Below are 23871 nucleotides of genomic sequence, written 5' to 3' on the forward strand. Positions count from 1 at the left end.
GTTTGTTCATTCTAATTCTGCTAAAATTTATCCCAGATTACCTAAAAATTTGCATGGCATTGCAAAAGCAGGGGAGTGAGATAAATTGGATACTGTGAAAAATAAATGACACAGATACATTGAGCTGAACAGCTTCTTCCTTTACCATATTATTATATGAATGCTCATCTTCCATCCTATGGTCATGCACTCAATTAATCTTAATTTCCTCTTGAGAGAAAGGTTGACCCCAGGGCTGAGCTAATAAACCGTAAATCAGCAACTTATTTTACATGTTTGCTCCTATTTCTATCTACAATTTTCTATTCTTAACATCTTTCTATCCTTAACATCTTTCTATCTTTAACAAAGAAGACTGACAGCTCTCTGGGAGTAAGAACAAGCTAGATTGTACTTTATTATGATTCACCAGTGTATCTCAGAAGGGAGCAAAAATGAAAATATTAAAAAATCTCTCTCCTCACATTCTTCTCTTGGCCTCTTGCATTGCTGAAGTTGCTGATCCATGCTGGAGTATGGTTCTCAGATAGAACATAAACAAATGCTTATTTGAAGTTGCACGTACTGATGATCTGTGCTGATCAACTGGCTGGAGTGTTTGCTGATGTCTTTAACATGTCTTGTCGGCAGTCTGCTTCAATAGGCTTCAATTATACCAGACCCAAGAAGAACATGGTAATCTGCCTCAATGACTATCATCCAGTAGCACTTATATCCACTGTGATGAAGTGCTTTGAGAAGCTGGTGATGAAGCAAATCAACTTTTGGCTGAGAAATGACTTGGATCAACTCCAATATGCCCACAATCGGTCAACAGCAGATACCGTTTCTTTGGCTCTTAACTCAATCCTGGAACATCTAGACAGCAAAGATGGATAAATTAGGGTGCTTTTCATTGATTGCAGCTTGGCATTCAATACCACCATCCCCTCAAAACTAATCAATAAGCTTCAAATCCTAGGCCTTCATAACTCCTTGTGCAACTGGATCCTTGATTTCCTCTCTTGCAGACCCCAGTCAGTTCAGATTGGCAACAACATCTCCTCCACAATCACCATCAGCACAGGTGCAGATCCAGGCTGTGTGCTTAGTCTCCTGCTCTACTTGCTTTATACTTATGACTGTGAGGCTAACCACAGATCCAATGCCATATTTAAGTTTTGTGACGACACCACTGTCGTTGGCCAAATCAAGGGTGGTGATGAATCAGTATATAACAGGGAGATGGAAAATCTGCCTGAGTGGAGCCACAACAACAAACTCTCACTCAACGTCAGCAAGACCAAGACAATGATAATTGATTTCAAGAGGAAACTGGTCCATGAGCCAGTCCTTGTTGGGGGATCAGAGATGGAAAGAGTAACAACTTTATATTTCTGGATGTTATCTTTTCAGGGGACCAGTCCTTTCCTGGGTCCAGCACTTCAGTGTCACTATGAAGAATGTAAGGCAGTACCTCTACTTTCTTAGAAGTTTGTGTAGATTTGGCATGTCATCTGAAACTTTGACAAACTTTGATAGATGTGTGGTGGATAGTATATTGACTGGTTGTATTACAGCCTGGTGTGGAAACATCAATGCCCTTGAATGGAAAAGCCTACAAAAAGAAGTGAGTACTGTTCTGTCCATCAAGGGTAAAGCTCTCCCTAACATTGAGCACATCTACATGGAGCACTATCCTAGGAAAGCAGTATCCATTATCGAGGGCCCCCACCATCAAAGCCATGCTTTCTTCTCGCTGCTGCCATCAGGAAGAAGGCACAGCAGCCTCAGATCCCACACCACCACGTTCAGGAACAATTAGTACCCCTCAGCCATCAGGCTCTTGAACTGGAGGGGTTAACTTCACTCAATTTCACTTGCCCAGCACTAAACTATTCCCACTGAACTGGACTCACTTTCAAGTTTTTTCATCTCATGTTCTCGATATTTGGTGGTAATCACTTTATAAATGCAACAACTAACGTTACTTTGCCTGAGGATAAAGGATAGGAAAAGTCCCTGGTCATCATTAGCATCTCTATATTCTAACAATAAAATTCTAACACATGCTAATATTTTTAAATTAACTTATTTAAGTACTTGAAGTGCTTTAGGTCTGCTCAGCTTCAAAACAGCAGTACCCGTACTTTGATAAACTAGTATCAAACATTTAAAATCAAATAAAATGCTCAATAATTGCTGGGCTGGAATTTGAAAGATCAATACTGTTAGTAAATCAGCCAATTGAATGATAATGAACATGGTTTCAGTCCCCAGAGGAGTGGTTTCCACTCAAAGCCATTGTTGTTCAGATGTGAAAAATTTTCTGTGACACCGTTTTGTTGCAAACAGATACTGTGGAGCAACACAATGAGTTTGCTTCAGGTATTATGGTCATTACCGACCCTGAGGTGGTCATTATAGGCTTGAGTGAAGCGGGAGATGGTAATGAGACTCTCAGGGCTGGTAATGACCATAAAGCCAGGAAGAAATGATGTTATTATTATTCTTATCAATCTTGGTGCAGTACAGTATAGATGTAATTTTCTGTGCTGTCTTTCTCAGTACTCAGTTAATTTGAGTTGAGCTTTCTTGTATACCATCTGTGGTATGGAATATCTCTCTAAATAAATTGGGAGCCTGTTAAATGCAACATTTTCATGGAGTACTTTATTTTAAGAAAAATATTGATTAATGAGAAAAAGACATAAAGGTAACCTGAAGCTACTAAAATAATAATAAAAACTGCAGATGCTGGTAATCTGAAATAAAAACAGAAAATATTGGAAACAGAGTGGGTCAGGCAACTGCTTTGGATAAAGAAATAGGACAAGACTTTCAACCAGAGTCATGCAATTATTAGTTATGCCCATGCAATCTACACTCAGTAACAACTTTATTAGGTACACCTCTACCTAATGTTAATACAAATATCTATTTAGCCACTCAATGCATAAAAGCATGCAGACATGGTCAAGAGGTTCAGTTATTGTTCAAACCAAACATCGGAATGGGGAAGAAATGTGATCTAAGTGACTTTGACCATGAGTTGATTGCTGTGCTAAACGAGGTAGTTTGAGGAGCAAAGGAACTGCTGATCTCCTGGGATTTTCACGCACGACAGTGTCTAGAGTTTACCAAGAATGGTGCGAAAAACAACAAAACATCCAGTGAGTGGCAGTTCAGTGGGCAAAAACACCTTGTAATGAGAGAGGTCAGAGGAGAATGGCCAGACTGGTTCAAGCTGACAGGAAGGCGACAGTAACTCAAATAACCACGTGTTACAACAGTGGTGTGCAGAAGAGCGTCTCTAAGTGCACAACATGTTGATCCTTGAAGTGGACGGGCTAGAGCAGCAGAAACCCACACTGGTTTCCACTCCTGTACCTAATAGCGTGACTACTGGTCTTATGTTATAAGGCGATAGAACATAGAAACAGAGTCAACTATTTGACCCATCAGTTCTGATTCCCTCCCAGATGAACTCAATGCCTTTCATGCACACCTTGAAGGGAGAATAAAACTACACCAGTGCGGTTCCCTGCAGCGTCTGGTGACCCTTTGACCTCTGTCTTGGAGACTGTCGTCAGAACATCTTTCAAGAGGGTGAACCCTTGCAAGGTGCCAGGCCCTGATGGTGTACCAGGTAGGGCTTTGAAAACCTGTACCAGCCAAAGGGCATTTCAATCTCTGACTGCTGCAGTCAGATGTTCCCGACTGCTTCAAAAGGGTGACAATCTTACCAGTGCCCAGGAAGAGCAGAGTAAACTGCCCCAATAACTACCATGCAGTTGCACTCACATCTACTGTGAGGAAGTGCTTTGAGAGGTTGGTCACGGCCAGAATTAACTCTGACTTAAGCAAGATTTCTGGATCTGCGCAATTTACTGATCACCCGAAGAATCAGAATCAGAATCAGGTTTATTATCACCTGCATGTGTCGTGAAATTTGTTAACTTAGCAGCAGCAGTTCAATGCAATACCTGATATAGAAGAATAAATAAATAAATAAAGTAAACTAATTGCAGTATATGTATATTGAATAGCTTAAAAGTTGTGCAAAACCAGAAATAATATGTATTAAAAAAGTGAGGTGGTGTTCACAGATTTAATGTCCATTTAGGAATCGGATGGCAGAGGGGAATCATGCTCCTGAATCGCTGAGTGTGTGCCTTCAGGCTTCTGTACCTTCTATCTGATGGTAACAGTGAGGAAAGAGCATGCCCTGGGTGCTGGGGGTCCTTAATAATGGATGCTGCCTTTCCGAGACACCACTCTTTGAAGATATCCTGGGTACTTTGTAGGCTAGTACCCAAGATGGGGCTGACTAAATTAATGACTTCCTGCATCTTCTTTCGGTCCTGTGCAGTTGCACCCTCCACCCCCCACCTCCCTCCGCCCCCCCCCCCCACCATTCTAGGCAGTAATGCAACTTGTCAGAATACTCTCCATGGTACATCTATAGAAATTTTTGAGTGTTTTTGTTGAAATGCCAAATCTCTTCAAACTCCTAATGAAGTGTAGCCGCTGTCTTGCCATCTTTATATCTGCATTGATATGTTAGTGTCCTCAGAGATCTTGACACCCAGGAACTTGAAGCTGCTCATTCTCTCCAGTTCTGATCCCACTGTGAGGATTGGCATGACCTGCTTCGTCTTGCCCTTCCTGAAGCCCACAATCAGCTCTTTTGTTTTACTGACGTTGAGTACTAGGCTGTTGCTGTGACACCACTCCACTAGTCGGTATTTCTCACTCCTGTATGCCTCTCATCTCCATCTGAGATTCTACCAACAGTGGTTGCAAATCAGCAAATTTATAGATGATAAACGCAAACAACAGGAATTCTGCAGATGCTGGAAATTCAAGCAACATACATCAAAGTTGCTGGTGAACGCAGCAGGCCAAGCAGCATCTATAGGACTGAAACGTCGACTGCGCCTCTTCCTATAGATGCTGCTTGGCCTGCTGCGTTCACCAGCAACTTTGATGTATGTTAATTTATAGATGATATTTGAGCTGTGCTGAGCCACACAATCATGGGTATAGAGAGAGTAGAGTGGTGGGCTAAGCACACACCCCTGAGGTGCACCAGTGTTGATCGTCAGCGAGGAGGAGATATTATCACCAATCTGCACAGATTGTGGTCTTCTGGTTAGGAAGTCAAGGATCCAATTGCTGAGGGAGGTACTGTAGCTTCTCAATCAGGATTGTTGGAATGATGGTGTTAAATGTTGAGCTATAGTTGATGCACAGCATCCTGACATAGGTGTTTGTATTGTCCAGGTGGTCTAAGGCTGTGTGAAGAGCCATTGAGATGGTGTCTGCCATTGACCTATTGTGGCGATGGGCAAATATTAGTGGGTCCAGGTCCTTGCTAAGGCAGGAGTTCAGTCTAGTCATGACCAACCTCTCAAACCATTTCATCACTGTAGATGTGAGTGTTACTGGGTGATAATCATTAAGGCAGCTCACATTATTCTTCTTGGGCACCAGTATAATTGTTGCCTTTTTGAAGCAAGTTGGAACTTCCACCCGTAGCAGTGAGAGGTTGAAGAAGGTAGTGATAGGGGACTCGATAGTTAGAGGTGCAGATGGAAGGTTCTGTGGTCGTGACAGAGAATCCAGGATGGTATGTTGCCTCCCGGGTGCCAGGGTCAAGGATGTCTCTGATCGATTGCATGACATTCTGAAGTGGGAAGGTGACCAGCCAGATGTCGTGGTGCACATCGGTACCAATGACATAGCAAGGAAGAGTGAAGAGGTCCTGGACAGTGAGTATAGAGAGCTTGGTAGGAAGTTGAAAAGCAGGACCTCAAGGGTGGTAATCTCAGGATTGCTACCTGTGCTAGGTGCCAGTGAGGGTAGGAATAGGATGCTCTGGAGGAGGAACAAGTGGCTGAGGAACTGGTGTAAGGGGCAGGGTGTCAGATTTCAGGATCATTGGGACCTCTTCTGGGGCAGGTGGGACCTGTACAAGACAGACGGGTTACACTTGAACCACAGGGGGACCAATATCCTTTCAGGGAACATACATCAAAGTTGCTGGTGAACGCAGCAGGCCAAGCAGCATCTGTAGGAAGAGGTGCAGTCGACGTTTCAGGCCGAGACCCTTCGTCAGGACTAACTGAAGGAAGAGTGAGTAAGGGATTTGAAAGCTGGAGGGGGAGGGGGAGATCCAAAATGATAGGAGAAGACAGGAGGGGGAGGGATGGAGCCGAGAGCTGGACAGGTGATAGGCAGAAGGGGATACGAGAGGATCATGGGACAGGAGGTCCGGGAAGAAAGACGTGGGGGGGGTGACCCAGAGGATGGGCAAGAGGCTGCTGCGTTCACCAGCAACTTTGATGTATGTTGCTTGAATTTTCAGCATCTGCAGAATTCCTGTTGTTTGCGTTTAAATTCACTACTGCGAAGCCTCTTCCGGTGATGCCTACACCGAAGAAGTTTAGATCCTTAGTCCTGACGAAGGGTCTTGGCCTGAAACGTCGACTGCACCTCTTCCTACAGATGCTGCTTGGCCTGCTGCGTTCACCAGCATCTTTGATGTATGTTGCTTGAATTTCCAGCATCTGCAGAATTCCTGTTGTTTGCGTTTAAAATCGTTTCAGGGAGGTTTGTTAGTGCTATTGGGGAGGCTTTAAACTAGATTTGCAGGGGGATGGGAACCAGTGTGCCAGAGCTGACAGTGTGGCTGGGGTGAAAATAAATGATGTTGAAAATTTAAGCAAATCTGCTGATAGAAAGGTTGTGAGTGGTGGTAAAAATCTTCTGAGGTGTATATATTTCAATGCTAGGAGTATTGCGGGGAAGGCGGATGAGTTGAGGGCATGGATTGACACGTGGAATTATGATGTTGTAGCAATTAGTGAAACTTGGCTACAGGAGGGACAGGACTGGCAGCTTAATATTCCAGGGTTCCGATGTTTCAGATGTGATCGAGGCAGAGGAATGAAAGGTGGGGGAGTAGCATTGCTTGTTAGGGAAAATATTACAGCAGTGCTCAGGCAGGACAGATTAGAGGGCTTGTCTACTGAGTCCTTATGGGTGGAGCTGAGAAACAGGAAAAGTATGGCCACATTAGTGGGATTGTATTACAGACCACCCAATAGTCAACAAGACTTGGAAGAGCAAATCTGCAGAGAGATAGCAGGCAACTGCAGGAAACATAAAGATGTGGTGGTAGGGGATTTTAATTTTCCATACATTGATTGGGACTCCCATACTGTTAGGGGTCCAGATGGTTTAGAGTTTGTAAAATGTGTTCAGGAAAGTTTTCTAAATCAATATATAGAGGGACCAACTAGAGGGGATGCAATATTGGATCTCCTGTTAGGAAACGAATTAGGACAAGTGACAGAAGTCTGTGTAGGGGAGTACTTTGGTTCCAGTGATCATAACACATTAGTTTCAATTTGATCATGGACAAGGATAGATCTGGTCCTAGGCTTGAGGTTCTGAACTGGAAGAAGGCCAAATTTGAAGAAATGAGAAAGGATCTAAAAAGCGTGGATTGGGACAGGTTGTTCTCTGGCAAAGATGTGATTGGTAGGTGGGAAGCCTTCAAAGGGGAAATTTTGAGAGTGCAGAGTTTGTATGTTCCTGTCAGGATTAAAGGCAAATTGAATAGGAATAAGGAACCTTGGTTCTCAAGGGATATTGCAACTCTGATAAAGAAGAAGAGGGAGTTGTATGAAATGTATAGGAAACAGGGGGTAAATCAGGTGCTTGAGGAGTATAAGAAGTGCAAGAAAATACTTAAGAAAGAAATCAGGAGGGCTAAAAGAAGACATGAGGTTGCCTTGGCAGTCAAAGTGAAGGATAATCCAAAGAGCTTTTACAAGTATATTAAGAGCAAAAGGATTGTAAGGGATAAAATTGGTCCTCTTGAAGATCAGAGTGGTCGGCTTTGTGCGGAACCAAAGGAAATGGGGGAGATCTTAAATAGGTTTTTTGCGTCTGTATTTACTAAGGAAGCTGGCATGAAATCTATGGAATTGAGGGAATCAAGTAGTGAGACCATGGAAACTGTACAGATTGAAAAGGAGGAGGTGCTTGTTGTCTTGAGAAAAATTAAAGTGGATAAATCCTCAGGACCTGACAGAGTGTTTCCTCGGACCTTGAAGGAGACTAGTGTTGAAATTGCGGGGGCCCTGGCAGAAATATTTAAAATGTCGCTGTCTACGGGTGAAGTGCCAGAGGATTGGAGAGTGGCTCATGTTGTTCCGTTGTTTAAAAAAGGATCGAAAAGTAATCCAGGAAATTATAGGCTGGTGAGTTTAACGTCAGTAGTAGGTAAGTTATTGGAGGGAGTACTAAGAGACAGAATCTACAAGCATTTGGATAGACAGGGGCATATTAGGGAGAGTCAACATGGCTTTGTGCGTGGTAGGTCGTGTTTGACCAATCTGTTGGAGTTTTTCGAGGAGGTTACCAGGAAAGTGGATGAAGGGAAGGCAGTGGATATTGTCTACATGGACTTCAGTAAGGCCTTTGACAAGGTCCTGCATGGGAGGTTAGTTAGGAAAATTCAGTCGCTAGGTATACATGGAAAGGTGGTAAATTGGATTAGACATTGGCTCGATGGAAGAAGCCAGAGAGTGGTGGTAGAGAATTGCTTCTCCGAGTGGAGGCCTGTGACTAGTGGTGTGCCACAGGGATCAGTGCTTGGGTCCATTGTTATTTGTCATCTATATCAATGATCTAGATGATAATGTGGTAAATTGGATCAGCAAGTTTGCTGATGATACAAAGATTGGAGGTGTAGTAGACAGTGAGGAAGGTTTTCAGAGCCTGCAGAGGGACTTGGACCAGCTGGAAAAATGGGCTGAAAAATGGCAGATGGAGTTTAATACTGACAAGTGTGAGGTATTGCACGTTGGAAGGACAAACCAAGGTAGAACATACAGGGTTAATGGTAAGGCACTGAGGAGTGCAGTGGAACAGAGGGATCTGGGAATACAGATACAAAATTCCCTAAAAGTGTCGTCACAGGTAGATAGGGTCGTAAAGAGAGCTTTTGGTACATTGGCCTTTATTAATCGAAGTATTGAGTATAAGAGCTGGAATGTTATGATGAGGTTGTATAAGGCATTGGTGAGGCCGAATCTGGAGTATTGTGTTCAGTTTTGGTCACCAAATTACAGGAAGGATATAAATAAGGTTGAAAGAGTGCAGAGAAGGTTTACAAGGATGTTGCCGGGACTTGAGAAACTCAGTTACAGAGAAAGGTTGAATAGGTTAGGACTTTATTCCCTGGAGCGTGGAAGAATGAGGGGAGAATTGATAGAGGTATATAAAATTATGATGGGTATAGATAGAGTGAATGCAAGCAGGCTTTTTCCACTGAGGCAAGGGGAGAAAAAAACCAGAGGACATGGGTTAAGGGTGAGGGGGGAAAAGTTTAAAGGGAACATTGGGGGGGCTTCTTCACACAGAGAGTGGTGGGAGTATGGAATGAGCTGCCAGACGAGGTGGTAAATGCGGGTTCCTTTTTAACATTTAAGAATAAATTGGACAGATACATGGCTGGGAGGTGTATGGAGGGATATGGTCCGTGTGCAGGTCAGTGGGACTAGACAGAAAATGGTTCGGCACAGCCAAGAAGGGCCAAAGGGCCTGTTTCTGTGCTGTAGTTTCTATGGTTTCTATGGTTTCTATGTCCTTGAATACTCCTGCTAGTTGATTGGCACAGGTTTTCAGAGCCTTACCAGGTACTCCATCAGGACCTTCCGCCTTGAGAGGGTTCACTCTCTTCAAAGATAGCCTAACGTCGGCCTCTGAGACAGAGATCACAGGGCCACTGGGATCTTCACAGATGCAGTTATGTTCTCCCTTTCAAAGTGGGCATAGAAGGCATTGAGTTAATCTGGTAATGAAGCATTGCTACCATTCATGCTATTGGGTTTCATATTGTAGGAAGTAATGTCTTGCAAACCTTGCCAGAGTTGTCGTACATCTAATGTCTCCTCCAACATCATTTGAAATTGTCTCTTCGCCCTTGAAATAGCCCTCCGCTAGTCATACCTGGTTTTCTGGTACAGACCATAGTCGCCAGCCTTGAATGCCACAGATCTAGCCTTCAGCCTCCTGGTTCATCCACGATTTTGGATTTGGGAACGTACAGCAAGTCTTTGTAGGCACACACTCATCTACACAGGCTTTAACGAAGTTGGTAACAACTGCAGCATACTCATCCAAATTTGAAGACGAATCCACAACCAACAAGTATACCACAGATGCAATCTTATGCCTCTCCACTCGGCTTTGGATCACCTGGCCAATAGCAATACCCATGTCAGGCTGCTATTTATTGAATGCATCTCTGCATTCAATACAATCATACCTAATTAGGAAGCCACAAAACCTAAGTACCTCCTTCTGCAACGGTATCCTTGACTTCCTCACTGGGAGGCCACAGTCAGTGCGGGTCGGAAATAGCATCTTCTCCTCACTGACAATCAGCACTGGTGCATCTCAAGGATACGTACATAGCCCATTGCTCTACTCTCTCTACATCCATGACTGTGTGACTAAGCACAGCTCAAATGCCATTTATAAATTGGCTTATGACACAACTATTGTTGACCAAATTTCAGATGGTGACAAGGAAACGCACAGGACTTAGATGGATCAGCTAGTTGAGAGATGTCACAAAAAACAACTTTCCATTCAACCTCATTAAGACTAAAGAATTGACTATGGATTTCAGGAGAAGTCTGGGAACACACACCAGTTCTCATCAAAGGATCAGCATGAAAAGTCTGAGCAATAACGAGTTCCTAGGTATAAAACATCTCTGAAGATCTATTGTGGGCCTAACATGTTGACAAAATTACAAATAAGGCTTGACAGCAGCTACATTTCATCAGGAGTTTGAGGAGGCTTGGTATGTCACCAAAGACTGTCACAAATCTCTACAGATGTTTTACGGAAAACATTCTAACTGGTTGCATCCCCGTCTGCTCTGGAGCGGGGTCACTGCACAAAGTTAGAAAAAGCTTTTTATAGTTCTTTTTAATTATTATGTACTGCTGCCACAAAGCAACAAATTTCATGATGTATGCCAATGATATTAAACTGATTCTGGTTTGGATTCCGCCATTCCATCATATCAGATTTATTATACCGCTCAACCTCATTCTCCTGCCTTCTCCCCGTAACCTTTGACACTCTGACTATTCAGGAGCCGATCAACCTGTGTTTTAAATATACTCAATAACGTGGCCTCCACAGCTATCCATGGCAATGAATTCCACAGATTCACTAACGTCTGGCTAAATAAATTCTTACACATCTGTGTTCTAAATGGATGACTCTCTATTCTGAGGCTCTGCCCACTGGCCCTATACTCCCCCACAACAGAAAACATCCTCTCCACATCCACTCTATCTAGGCCTTTCAAAATTCAATATGTTTCAATAAGATGCCCCAACTTCTTCTAAACTCCTGTGAGTACAGGCCCAGACCCATCAAACTCTCCTCACACTTTAACCCTTTCATTCCCAGAATCATTCTCATGAACCTCCTCTGGACCCTTTCCAATGCCAGCACATCTTTTCTCAGATGAGGGACCCAAAATGGCTCACAATACTCCAAGAGTGGTCTAACTAATGCCTTATAAAGCCACAGCATCACATCGTTGCTTTTATATGCTAGTCCTCTCAAAATTACTGTTGACGTTGCATTTGCCTTTCTTACCACCGACTCAATCTGCAAGTTAACCCTTAGGGAGTCCTGCATGAGTACTCCAAAGTCCCTTTGCACCTCTGATTCTTGAATTTTCTCCCCCCTACACCTTTATTCCTTCTGCTAAGGTACTTGATCACACATTTCCCTACACTATATTACATCTGCAGCTTCTTTGCCCATTCTGCCAATCTGTCTAAATCCTACTGCAGACTCCCTGATTCCTCAGCACTATCTGTCCCTCTACCTATCTGTGTATCATCCACAAAGTTGGCCATAAAGCTACTAGTTCCATTGTCCAAACACAAACTGTAATGTGAAAAGAAGTGGTCCTAATACTGATCCCTGAAGAACACCACAAGTCACCAGCAGCCAACCAGAAAAGCCTCCATTTACTCTTACCCTTTGCCTCCTGTCAGTCATCCAATTTTATACCCATGCTAGTCTCCTTCCAGTATTACCATGGGCTCTTATCTTACTAAGTAGACTCATGTGCAGCACCTTGTTGAAGACCTCTCTATACTGTCCAGTTTGTAAACATTTGAGTCTAATGTACTGATTCAGCTTTTTTCCCATTGCTGGAAATGTGGTGGGGAACCTGTTGTAACAAAAATAAACTGCCTGGCGATTTCAGAGTCAGTTACATCCCATAATATTCCTGGTTGGAACTTTTTCATGAGGCTGCAAGTTTCTGGCCCAGTGATGAAGATGGTAAAGTAATATAAATCAAAGTTGTAATAATGTGCGACTTATCAACATGAAGGTATGGCATTTGCAGCTGCAGTTCTTATAATCCTAGGTGGTGGACGATGCAGATTTGAAAGCATGTATTGAAACCTTGGTGAGCTTCTACAGAGCATCCAATGAACAATGGACAAGGTGACACAATAGCGTAGTGGTTAGCGTGATGTTATTACAGCTCGGGTGTCAGAGTTAGGAGTTCAATTTCAATGTCGCCTGTGAAGTTTTGTATGTTCCTCCCTGTGAATGTGTGGGTTTCCTCTGGGTGGGCTGGTTTGCCCCACATTCCAATGACGTACTGGCTAGTAAGTGAATTGGACATTGTAAATCGTCCTGTGATTTTTACTCTGAATCTCAAAATTTAAAAAAATACAAAATAAACTTGGCTCGTGCAGAAGTGGAGTTCAAGGTGGTAAATTGCTTTCTTCTGGATGGTGTACAAAGGTTCTTACACATTAGTGATATGGTGGAGAGGTGTTAGGACATCACGGGGTGCATCATTTGCCACAGTGCACTCAGCCTCTGACTTGTTCTGAAAGAAATTCTTGACTTGTCCACTTGAGTTTCGGGCCAGGATGTTGTGGCAGAAATTTGGCAATATTAATGCTATTCAATGTTGAGGAGCAAGTACTAGGTTCTCTCTTGACTAAAATGGTCATTATATTGAAATGGAATAAAGAAACGTATCAAGCTGCATCTCCATCTGGTACGGGAGCAGCAGAGCATTGAACTGGAAGTTCCTACAAAGGACTTGAGAGAATGGCTGAGAGGATTATAGGGGTCTCCCTAGCATCCACTGGGGATAATTATCAGGAGTGCTGCATACGCAAGGCCCTTAGCATTATCAAAGTTCACACTCATCCATCCAGCATCCACTTTGACATTCTACCTTTAGACAGGAGACTCTGGTGCATAAAGACAAGAATGGTCAGGGTGGGAAATAGCTTCTTCCCTCAGGCCATTAGGCTTCTGAACTCCCTGCCACATCGTATTCAAAATGTCACCTGATAATTTGCACTGTACCCTACAATATTTAATATCTGCACTTTACTTTGTTTGTCTATGTGTAATTCATTTGCAGATTGAATTATTACATTCCTAAGTAATTGTGTGTTATGCTTATTACTGTGCTTTACATCCTGGCCCGGAGAAACATTGTCTTGTTTGGCTGTATACGTGTATATAGTTAAATGACAATAATCCTGACTTGACTTGACTTAGTGATAACTGCACTGCATTTTGAAGGTGGTACACATTCCAGTATCATGCAACCACTATTCCATTTCGTTGTCAAACTGTAATGTCCTTTCTACATTGGCTTTGCCTTCTGGCCATGGGAATAAACAGTCTGCTGCAGAGTTCAGTCCCAAATACAAACTCTCCTCTCCTCTCAGATTCCTTCATCTCCAGCTGTTACATCTCCAACCCACCTGGCTTCAGCTATCACTTCCTAGTTATCCTTCTTCCCGTCCACCCCCGCCCCTCACCTTTCTCCAGTGCTGAAAAAGGGTTGCGGCCAAAAACAATGACTGCTTGTTCACTTCCATGGATGCTGCCTGACTGCTGAGTTTCTCCAGCATTTTGTGTCTGTGTTACTTTGGATTTCCAGCCTCTGCAGATTGCCTTGTGTTAAACATCTGACTTGCTGCTTTTAAGAATACAAGGAGAAGGAATGAGAGGACATAAGACTATTTAGCAAGGACATTTCTTTTGCCTTTACCAGAAGATTATATGGTTACTGAATGGTTATTGGTGGAAAAGGGACGGAATCATCGTGTGGATAAGTTCCATGGCAACATGATCGGAAGTTTAATAGATCAATTGCCTTTTTATTGTTTCTCATAGATTCAAACATAGAAACAGGTCAAGGTTAAAAGATTGTAGAAGTATTGCTGTAAAATGCTTTCTTAACACTAGGAGACAAAGAGTACCGTTATCCATTTTGCTTGTCACAGAACACCCCGATAAACTTCAACAGATATACCATTGAAAGTATCCTGACTAGTTGTATCATGTTCATCCTTTGCAATTCAAATGCACGGGAATGTAAGTAGCTGCAGGGAATACTTAGCTCTGCCCAATACATTATGTGCATGTTCCTCTCTACGGTAGGTAGTACCTGCAGGAGGCACTGTCTCCATCAGCAAAGATCCCTACTACCCAAACCATGCTACCTTTTCATTAGGCAGGAGGTACAAAATCCTGAAGTCTCGCATTACCAGGTTCAAGAACAGCTACAGCCCTTCAACTATTCAGTTCTTGAACCAACTGGTAAAATGTTAATCACTACAGTTTAGCAACACTCTGAACATTTTGACCACTTCGCAATAAAATGGATTTTTTCATTCTAATTGTTTTTCAATGTTAAAATATGTATAATTTACATTTAATTTACATTTTTCTTGTGAATGCTGCTTATATAATACTATGTATCAGTTATACTGCTGAAAGTAGTTTGTCTTTGCACGTGTATATGGGAATAAACTCAACCTGGATTTTGACATACAATGCCATTTGACTTCAAGTCAATTTGTTTACAGAATGCATCTGCTCTTCATAAATGGCAATAGTTGTGATTGGTTATATAATCTTTTACAGTAAAATTAGAATAGCAGACTATAAAGAGGGCAAGTTTTGAGCACTTTGTAAAGTCATCCATCTGAAGAGATTGCAATGACAAATGGAATATTATGTTAATATCAGATCATTGATCCATGTCCAGTTTGAGCCAATTACTCTACTGTCCCTCCCTAATTGGTCTACTATCACTCTTTCTCAAATTTCCTTCAACTTTAATCATCTTCCACATTCCCTTTGGAACCTGCTTCAGCTACAGTTGGGGATAATGAATCCCATACTTGGCATTTATGTAAACCAACTTTTCTGACTTTCTTAAATTTTTTATCTGACATTAACTGATATAAAGCACCAATCACTAAATATCCATCACCTCAAGCCTTCAATTAGATCACTGATTGAACTTCTCCATCCTATTATTCTGCACCTTTTCTAACTTTTATCCCATATTATTGGAACATTTCAGGGAACCTATGCTGCAGTTTCTTCATTGTTTTAATATTATTCCTGTAATAGTAATGGAGATGTTAGCAAACAATATTGTTCCCCCATGGGCTAAAAGGCCTTCACTGGCTGTAGTGTTCTATTTACAAACACACGTACGATGATTGTGTTCCTTATGTTAAAAAAAATCCTTAAATTTTCATCTGGCATGTCCCTTATTCACTTCCTGCCAAATAAGAATTTGAAATAATTCATTGTCTCACTGTTGCTGACATATGTGGTAGTGAATTAGGAGACATTAGGCTTGACACTATTCCTCTAGAGGTGCCTGTTGCATTATATTTCCAATTTCTTTTCTCCTCTATCTCACTTTTAAGCTGCTCTTGGGGGCAATATTCTGAATAGGATCTGATGCTGGTTTCTTGCCCAGTGCAGCATTCAGGAGAAAATCGTGGACCTGAAGTTGCAGTTGTCCAATGGGTGATGAACTTTTGTTTTGCCGAGAGACAGAAGTTGCTGGGATGGTTCTCCTTGGAGCAGAGACAATTGATGGGAGATTTAAGAGTCTTCGGCCCAGCATATTGATGCAGTTAACTAGAAGGCACGACAGCAGTTATATTTCATTCAGAGTCTGAGGAGGATTGGTCTGTCAGCAAAGACACTTGCAAGTTTCTACTGATGTACCGTGGAGAGCATCACCGTCTGGTATGGTGGGGCCACTGCACAGGATCAGAGAAAGCGGCAGAAAGTCAAAAACTCAGCCAGCTCTATCGTGGGCACGAGCTTCCCCAACATCCAGGAAACCCCCAAAGGGTGATGCCTCAAAAAGGCAGCATCCATCATTAAGGATCCCCATCACCCAGGACATTCCCTCTTCTCATTGCTACCATCAAGGAAGAGTCCATAAGGCCATAAAACATAGGAGAAGAATTAGGCCTTCTGGCCCATCGAGTCTGCTCCACCATTTCGTCATGGCTGATCCAAGAGGTACAGGAGCCTAAAGACACACACTCAGCATTTCGGGAGCAGCTTCTTCCCGTCTGCCACAGGATTTCTGAATGGACAATGAACCCACGAACGCTACCTCAGGAATTTTGTTTCTCAGTTTTTGCACTACTTATTTAATTAAATTTTCTTTTTTTGTATACATATTGTAATTTTATAGTATTTATTATTATGCACTGCAGTGCGCTGCTGCCACAAAACAACAAATTTCACAACATATGCCAGTGATAATAAAACTGATTCTGGTTCTGAAATTAAGTGGAGCTTTTATCATTTAAGTAAAAAGAAACAATTTCCACTAACAGAATATCAGTCATTAGGGGTTTTAGATTTAAAAGTTAACAATAAAAGCGAAGACGGATGCAGTAAGAATTTCACAGGATACTATTTCAACTTAAAGGGTGGTAGAAGCAGATTCAATATTAACTCTTAAAAGATATAAGACATACCATAGGAAAAGAAAGATTTCAGGGATGTAGAGAAAGATTGGGAAAATTCAATCCAATGAATTGCTTTTTCAAATAAAACAACGTGCTGGAAATATTCAGCAGGTCAGGTGCAACTGTGAAGAGAGAAACACAATTGGCAATCAATAAAACTGATTAAAGGTCCTTGTCCTGAAAATTCATCTCTCTCTCTCTCTCTGTACTTGCTACCTAACCTGCACAGCATTTCTTCCATTTCCTTTTTCGTATTTGAGATTTCCAACAATTGCAGGATTTTGCTTTTGACTTCTTTCTGAACAAACAATTTCTTAACTTCCACTTTTTTCTGTAAGATTTATCCTAGTGTTGTGGCAGGAATTCTGAAATGGAAGGGGTACAAGTTAATGCAGGAAGGTTAACAAATAACTATATATTAAAACTTTCATAGGTTGTTACCAAAGATTTAAATATATCCCAATAGATTCCCGGACCAATGATGCATTAAACATTTCAGTGTCATAACTATAGTTCCAATCTTCTGAGGGAAAAGGGAATTGGAAACCAATATATTAAAAAAAAGATTTTTAATATTTACCCATGTGGCAAATGAACTCTTTGGATACTAAATGGAATGTAGTTTACCAGGGAAGATTGCCCTAATAATCTAATGCGATTCAATCTGATCAATGGTTTCAATGCACGGTAAACAAATTTCCATAACTAATCTCAGTTGTGGTAAAATGTTATTTGATTCTATTCATGAAATTCCTCATATACATCACTTTTTTTAGTCTATGTTCACCATGTTGCCTTTATCACACCATATCAGGATTTGGCACAATTAGTATAAAATACTATTTTATAAACTTTATGTGTGGCTTTAGAATCAAAAAAGACACCTACAAGGGAAAGTGAGCGGTTATTACTATTTAGTTTTATAAATTTATCAAAGTCAAATAGAACAGTCCTAATCCCGCACAAAGGCCTTAATTCCTTATTTTGTTAGGATAAGATGGTGGTACCTCTTTTAAAAATGTTAGCAGGGATAAATCGGCTCCCATGTTTCTTATGCTGCTCCCATACTAGAACGTCAATGTGGTTAAGGGCAGAGATAGAAGATTGATAACGTTATGAAAGGGTGGTGTGAGTGTGGTCAAGCTGCCAGAGGAAGTGGTGAATGCGGATTTGATTATGATGTTTAAGAGAAGTTTGGATAAGTACATGGAAGGAGAGACTTGGAAGGCTACGGTCCAGGTACAGGTCAATGCGACTAGCCATGGACTAGATAGACCAAAAGGCTTGTTTCCTTGCTGTAGCACTCTATGTCTCTAAACGAAGAAATGATCCTAATTCCGTTCTAATTGAAATGATGAGAATAGTTGGCTTGGACTTAAAATTTTAGCTGAGTCAATTTTATATTCCAGAAATTTGCTACCAGAGCAGCATGGTTGGAATAGCATACAAATGTGAAATAATATTATAACTGGAGTTTAACACACATCCTGTTAGCAGAGCTGATATGTTACTGGAGATCCAGTAGCAGAGCTGGTAGTGCTGCTGCCTGACAGCTCCAGTGAACTGGGTCTGCACTTGATCTCAGCTGCTGTTTAAATAGAATTTTCACGCTGTCCCTTTGACAGTGCAAGTTTCTCCCCCCTGCCCAAAGATGCACTGAAGAATTAATGGACCTCTGTAAATTACAACTAGTATGGGTGGATTTTCATGTGGAGATCAGGGGTAGTTGGTGAGCATGTGAAAGGTTAAAAGGGAATATAAGTATGGGAGAGCTGGCAGAGATTTGATGGGCTGAATTGCATCTTTGCATATGATAAGAAAACATGAGGCACCAATTCATATATTGCAAATCTTTTTTTAAAATAAGTTTTAATTTTCATTTTGATGAAAACCACTTTGTTCCACTTCATTAACAACAAGGAAAGTTCTTCCAGGTAAGGCAACATTTCACCTGTGAATCTGCTAGGGTCGTCCATTGTGTCTGCTGCTCCTGATGCGGTTTCCTCTACGTTGGTAAGACCCGCCGTAAATTGGGGACCGCTTCGTCGAGCACCTCCACTCCAACCACCAACAGAACTTCCTGGTAGCCAAACATTTTAATTCTGATTCCCATTTCTGTTCCAATATGTTGGTCCATGGCCTCCTCTTGCGCCATGATGAGACTACCCTCAAGGTGGAGGAGCAACACGTTATATTACATCTCTGTAGCCTCCAGCCTGATGGCATGAATATCAATTTCTCCTTCTGTTAAAAATATTCCCTCCCCTCTTCTTCTGCTCCCACTCTGGCCTCTTACCTCTTCTCATCTGCCCATCACCTCCTCCTGGATCCCCACCTTCTTCCCTTTCTCCCATGATCCACTCTCCTCTCCTATCAGATTTTTTCTTCTCCAGCCCTTTACTTTTCCCACCCACCTGGCTTCACTTATCACCTTCTCTCTATCTTCCTTCCCCTCACCTACCTTTTTATTCTGGTGTCTTCCCCCTTCCTTCCAATCCTGAAGAAGAGTCTCAGAGATGCTGTCTGACCTGCTGCGTTCCTCCAGCATTGTGCCTGTATTACTTTGGATTCCCTGCGCCTGCAGAATTTCTCGTGTTGATGAAGGTAAAGTGGGGTATACCACACCATGCAAGATTTCTCTGTTTGGAGTAGGGACAGTGGATTTTGAAAAAGTATTGGTGTTGACATTTATCTTATAAATTAATTCTGAAAGCAGGACTCCCCTTATAATTGACAGTGATAAGCAGTCGATTTTGAAAAAGGGTCCTACATAGCAAGGCTGTTCCATATATGAACTCCTGATTTCGTGGAGATTCTGTAGGTAATGCTTCTATACATTTATAAAAAAGAAACATCTGCAATTATATAGCACCATTCATTACGTGACTACGTGACACTCAACAATTAATGAAATACTATTGAAGTTGGGTTAGTATTATAATGAAAAGATTGTTGCTGTCAAATTTGGACATAGCAAGCTCTCACAAACAAGAATGCAACAAAGATCATACAATTTGTTGACTAAGGCATAAAATTGACCAGGGCACGAGACGTAAATTTAAAACTGTGCGACAAAATGTTTCACTGAGAGCAAATGGGGCCCTGGATTACAAAGAACCTGAATGGTATTTTTCTATGTTGATGCAAACATGAGGAAATCTACAGATGCTGGAATTTCAAGCAGCACACATAAAAGTTGCTGGTGAACGCAGCAGGCAGGGCAGCATCTCTAGATGCTGCCTGGCCTTTCTATGTTGATGGAATATTCAAAGATTCAAAGTACATTTATTATCAGCCTCGAGATTTGTTTGCTCACAGGAAGCCACAAAGCAAGAAACCTGAAAGAACCCAATTAAAGAAAAAAAAATAAAAGACTGACACCTGATGTGCAAGAGAAAGAAAAAAAAGCACAAATCATGCAAACAATTGAAACGAACTACAACATCCCAAGCCAAATTGAGTCCTCAGATCAGAACCCTGGAGCAACCAAGAGTAGGCCCAAAGCCTCGCTTATCAGTTCATCCTATTAGCAGGCACGATATTCCACTATTTAAGAAAGGGGGCAAGGAAGCATAAAGGAAATTATAGACCTGTTAGCTTGACATCGGTGGTTGGGAAGTTGCTGGAGTCGATTGTCAAGGATGAGGTTACGGAGTACCTGGAGGCATATGACAAGATAGCAGACATCCCACCCTGCAAACACGCATTTCAGGGAGGTAGCAGCCCCGCCCCCTGCAACCCCATATTCCACCACCAACCGCCCCCCGCCCGCCACCCCCGTCGACCTCCAAGGGTGTATGTAATACTTTGTTTAGTGATTTTGTCTAATCTGTAAACCAAGTTGGGTATATGCAGAAAATGTGACATTAAAATATGTACATATATTATCTTATATTATCATGTTTATTCTATTACAACTTTAAGCAAGTCTACAGGGAGTTTGGAGTCATCACATAGGACATCAATAGAGTAGCTCCTTAGCAGCCAGCCAGCTAGTTTAAATAACATTAGCTATGCTAATGAACAAATGACACCTGTTAAACTCACCTCAACATGTCTTTTACATTTTAACCCACCATGGGCAATAGAAAAGTCACTGTTGCAAACAGTGCAGTGAGCAACACTGTCATTATTTTTGAGATCGACTGTAAAGCCCACCCACAAAGAAAACTGATGGGTCTACTTAGCACGAAGAGAGACCAATCAGGATGCTAGCTCTCGCTCTCCCTCTCCCTCTCAAAAAAATCGATTTGCGGGATATTGTGTATAATTTCCAGGCATCAGGGAGCCACTATCAATATGCGGGAGACTCCTGGAACTTCCGGGAGAGGTGGGATGTCTGAGATAGGCAGAACTCAGCATGGTTTCCTTAAAGGAAAATCCTGCCTGACAAACCTATTGCAATTTTTTTGAGGAAATTACAAGTAGGCTAGACAAGGGAGATGTAGTGGATGTTGTATATTTGGATTTTCAGAAGGCCTTCGACAAGGTGCTGCACATGAGCCTGCTAAACAAGGTAAGAGCCCATGGAATTACAGGAAAGTTACATACGTGGATAGAGCGTTGGCTGATTGGCAGAAAACAGATTGGGAATAATGGGATCCCATTCTGGTTGGCTGCCGGTCACCAGTGGTGTTCCACAGGGGTCCGTGTTGGGGCCGCTTCTTTTTACGTTGTACATCAACGATTTGGATTATGGAATAGATGGCTTTGTGGCTCAGTTTGCTGATGATACAAAGATAGGTGGAGGGGCCAATTGTGCTGAGGAAACAGAGTCTGCAGAGAGACTTGGGTAGATTGGGAGAATGGGCAAAGAAGTGGCAAATGAAATACAGTGTTGGAAAGTGTATGGTTATGCACTTTGGCAGAAGAAATAAATGGGCAGACTATTATTTAAATAGGGAGAGAATTCAAAGTTCTGAGATGCAACGGGACTTGGGAGTCCTTGTACAGGATACCCTTAAGGTTAACCTCCAGGTTGAGTTGGTGGTGAAGAAGGCGAATGCAATGTTGGCATTCATTTCTAGAGGAATAGAGTATAGGAGCAGGGATGTGATGTTGAGGCTCTATAAGGCGCTGGTAAGACCTCACTTGGAGTACTGTGCACAGTTTTGGGCTCCTTATTTAAGAAAGCATGTGCTGATGTTGGAGAGAGTTCAGAGAAGATTCACTAGAATGATTCTGGGAATGAGAGGGTTAACATATGAGGAACGTTTGTCCGCTCTTGGACTGTACTCCTTGGAGTTTAGAAGAATGAGGTGGGACCTCATAGAAACATTTCGAATGTTGGAAGGCATGGACAGAGTGGATGTGGCAAAGTTGTTTCCCATGATGGGGGAGTCTAGTACGAGAGGGCATGACTTAAATATTGAAGACACCCATTCAGAACAGAGATGTTCAGAAATTTTTTTAGCCAGAGGGTGGTGAATCTGTGGAATATGTTGCCATGGGCGGCAGTGGAGGCCAAGTCATTGGGTGTATTTAAGGCAGAGGTTGATAGGTATCTGAGTAGCCAGGGCATCAAAAGTTATGGTGAGAAGGCGGGGAAGTGGGACTAAATGGGAAAATGGATCAGATAAAATGGCGGAATAGACTCGATGGGCCGAATGGCCAACTTCTGCTCCTTTGTCTTATGGAGCACAGCACCTGGGGCAGTCTTCATAGTCTCAGCACCATGGAGAGAGGAGTGACCACTGGGGAGAGCAAGTGAAATCAGTTCTCGCCTCAGAACCCGACACTCTGTCGTTTCAGTCTACCTGGGCTGGTGTATAAATTGACCAAACAACAGAACAGCGAAAAGTAAGGCTCTCTTAGTACGAATAACACATTTATCCTGAATGGAATGGAATGTTTTGTCCTTTAAGATGGCTCAGGTTTGCAACTACACTCTTGACTTACCAAAGAGTCCTAGCGGAAAGATTTTTCCTGTAAAGAAAGTGCAAGTTGCAAACGATTTCAATGCCCTTCATTTGAGCAAGTGCATTTCTGAACTTTGAGCATTATCCCATTTACTGCAGTAAAAAAAATATCCACAAATTACATCAGTGGCAAAATGTTAATATAAAAAGTTGGAACATATGAAACCTTTCTGAAAGCATGATTACTTTGTACATCGCATTAAAGAGGGTGGCCTCTGTAGACTACATTTAGTAACAGTCAAAGAAATCAAATCTAGGAAAAAAATCCCTTGTGTTTCAGGGAAATAGGACAGTGAGGTGACAGACGCTTCATTATTTTTCAAGAAGGCTCTCAGATCAGCTCTTTGCACTAACTAACAAAATAAGGTTATGGACAACAATGTATTTATTAAAGACTGGAAAAAAAGAAATATTAAGAAAATATAATATCATCAATACTGTTTTTGAAGAGAAGGATCCACCTTCATGAAAACACTCATCTTAGGAATTCTTTCTAAACACATTTGTCACACTGAAAAGGCTTTAAAAGGGGAATTTCATCTTTATGATGAAAGTGACACCACTTCAGGATCATTTTTAAATAGATTTTAAAAATATTATTTAATAAGTATAATGCTGTATACTGAAATGTCAGCATTATTATTTTCAAAGCGTTTTTTTCTGTGTGGCTTTTCATCATTACCCCAAATATATACTATACTGCATATTTAACAAAAGTATTAGAGCTTAATGGAAAAAAAGAGCATGGAACTATGACCGAGAGGTTGAAAAAAATCTTTTACATTCTATTCCTGTTCTGAAACATCTCTGTTTTCTTTATTTAACAAGGCTGGGAAAACAGTTGTTAGTCTGTAGTATCAGAAGACCCATATACATAGGTTGATGTTAGTTGGCCACATAGATTTACCTCTTCCAAAAGCAAAATATTAAATTGCTGCAGCTACTGGAAACCTGAGAAGTCGGATATCCTCAGCAGATCATTCAGCATCTGTAAAGAGAAAAACAGAGTTTGTGTTTTAGGTTTACAACCTTCCATGAAAAGCCATCAACTCAAAACAGTGAGTGGAGTTATACCTTCC

General features: G+C 41.7%; 1 long non-coding RNA gene across 5 annotated transcripts in view; it reads right to left on the bottom strand.

Annotated features, from left to right (window-relative positions):
- Nucleotides 1-480: 480 nt before the first annotated feature.
- LOC134355229 (uncharacterized) overlaps nucleotides 481-23871 on the bottom strand; it is a 79051-nt gene continuing 55660 nt past the window's right edge. For 2 of the 5 annotated variants that reach the window (XR_010019989.1, XR_010019993.1), the window contains 5 exons: nucleotides 23700-23780; nucleotides 19336-19513; nucleotides 18826-19036; nucleotides 17096-17239; nucleotides 16320-16996 (listed from right to left, as the gene is read on the bottom strand). This is a non-coding gene — a long non-coding RNA (uncharacterized LOC134355229). Of the gene's footprint in view, nucleotides 859-16319; nucleotides 17240-18825; nucleotides 19042-19335; nucleotides 19514-23699; nucleotides 23781-23871 lie in introns of those variants that run through there. The other 3 variants (XR_010019992.1, XR_010019991.1, XR_010019990.1) reach the window with 3 other exon arrangements.

Source organism: Mobula hypostoma, chromosome 12 (genome assembly GCF_963921235.1).
Source record: "Mobula hypostoma chromosome 12, sMobHyp1.1, whole genome shotgun sequence".
Classification (NCBI taxonomy): Eukaryota; Metazoa; Chordata; class Chondrichthyes; order Myliobatiformes; family Myliobatidae; genus Mobula; species Mobula hypostoma.